The sequence below is a fragment of the Cyprinus carpio genome, chromosome B21, assembly GCF_018340385.1.
Source record: "Cyprinus carpio isolate SPL01 chromosome B21, ASM1834038v1, whole genome shotgun sequence".
Classification (NCBI taxonomy): Eukaryota; Metazoa; Chordata; class Actinopteri; order Cypriniformes; family Cyprinidae; genus Cyprinus; species Cyprinus carpio.
The window spans coordinates 19265050-19267318 of record NC_056617.1 but is presented as its reverse complement, the minus strand read 5'-3'; positions in this window follow the sequence as shown (position 1 = coordinate 19267318).

Here is a 2269-nt window from a genome sequence, read left to right as displayed (position 1 = left end):
ATATATGGACATAACTGTGTACTGTACACACACACTGAATATGCATCTGTGTTGTATGAACGTTTCGTATACACACACACACACACACACACACACACACACACTGAATATGCATCTGTGTTGTATGCACGTTTAGTATATACACACACACACACACACACACACACACACACACACACACACTGAATATGCATCTGTGTTGTATGCATATTCAGTATATATATACACACACACACACACACATACACACACACTGAATATGCATCTGTGTTGTATGCATATTCAGTATACACACACACACACACACACACACACACACACTGAATATGCATCTGTGTTGTATGCACGTTTAGTATACACACACACACACACACACACACACACACACACACACACACACTGAATATGCATCTGTGTAGTATGCATATTCAGTATACACACACACACACACACACACACACACACACACACACACACTTCAACTGAATATGCATCTGTGTAGTATGCATATTCAGTATACACACACACACACACACACACACACACACACACACACACACACTGAATATGCATCTGTGTTGTATGCACGTTTAGTATATACACACACACACACACACACACACACACACACACACACACACACACTGAATATGCATACAAGCCAAGTCAGAACGCGCTTTATACAATATAGATTGTTTCACAGCAGCTTCACAACAATAGAGTCAATAGAGTGTTTTTCCATGCTGTCAGTTCAGTATTGATTCAGTTCATGTACAAACTCCTGTGCTTCACTGCACTCTGAACACGCAAAAACACACAAGAGTGGTGTTTTACATTTTTCACATCTGTGTGTAGTTTGGCGTGCACGTGGCTAATTATTCAATGTTTGTGTGTAGAGGTATATCTAGAAGATTTAAAATAGTTTTGAAAGAAGTGTTTGCTTTTGCAAGATGTGTGTGACGTTTGGTATGTTGTGTGTGTGTTTTGTGGTTTTGTGTGTACAGTTTTGAGAAATGGAGCCATAGGTTCAAAAACTGTGTAAGTATTTTGAAAAATACTATACTAATGCAGGTTTGTTTTAACAATCACCACGGGCCAGTTGTTCAGAAAGTTTAATCTGGATCAGAATGATCTGAATTTGGAATTATGAAATAATGAGTTCATTTGAAACCTTTATGAAGTGTTTTGGTAGTTTTAGTGCAATTTGTATCTGCTATGCTCTTAATTATTGGATAAGCTTCCTGTTGAGTCAGCAATGATTCCTGTCCACTAGATGGCGATGCTTGATTAAGACACCAATTTCAGAACAAATACTGTATATATGTAAAGACTTTTCCTGCAAATAACTTTGCATATAGAGAAGACCTTACATTTACATTTGAAAGAAACACAACTTTACTTAAAAAATATATATATATATATTAAAATTATTCTGCACTGATAGATTAAATGAATTGCAAATACACAGGTATGAATATAAACTAATAATTAAACACAAATAATTAAATATTATAACGAACATCTACTTTTTGGGGGGAACAATATTTTTAGATATAGTTAATGGCTGTTTTTACACCACTTTGAAATGTAAAAAAAAATTAATCAATTAATTAATTAACTAAAATAAACCTTCATCTGGAGTATTAACCCTCCTTTCAAATAAATAAAGATAAAAAATGACTGAGAGACGGTAGCAAGTGAGGATGTGCAGCCAGCATGAATTTGATTATATGAGCAAATTATTTAATAATTTCAGTTCTCTGGAAAGGAGCAGCTGCTTCCTGCTGTTTACTTCAGGAATATTAATGATGAAAGAGTTTCTTCTGCTGGTGAGCTGGATTCAGCCAAATGTCTATTAAATCAAGCCCTCATAATAAGAGTCTCCAGTGCATCACCTGACTGCAGTAAGTGCTTGATTCAATATCTTCACAACGGGCACTCTCAAGAACAAGTCCAAACTTTCTTCTTTTTCAAAAGAATAGTGAAATGAAATATGTACCCACTAGAAAACGTTCTCACCTTTTAAAATAACCTGTTTTTTTCTAATAAATTAGGATTTTATACTATTTTATTTAATTGATATGGCATTTATATCACAATGTGGGACATAGAGGTTAATACATGTATGAATCCATATATGAATGACAGTTCTTTGTGTAACTATATTGTTGAGTAATAAACACTGAATATAACCTATATATATATCATATGTTAAAATGCCCAACTTTACAGCAGAAAAAAAAACATGTTTACAGCCTGGTTAAAAAAT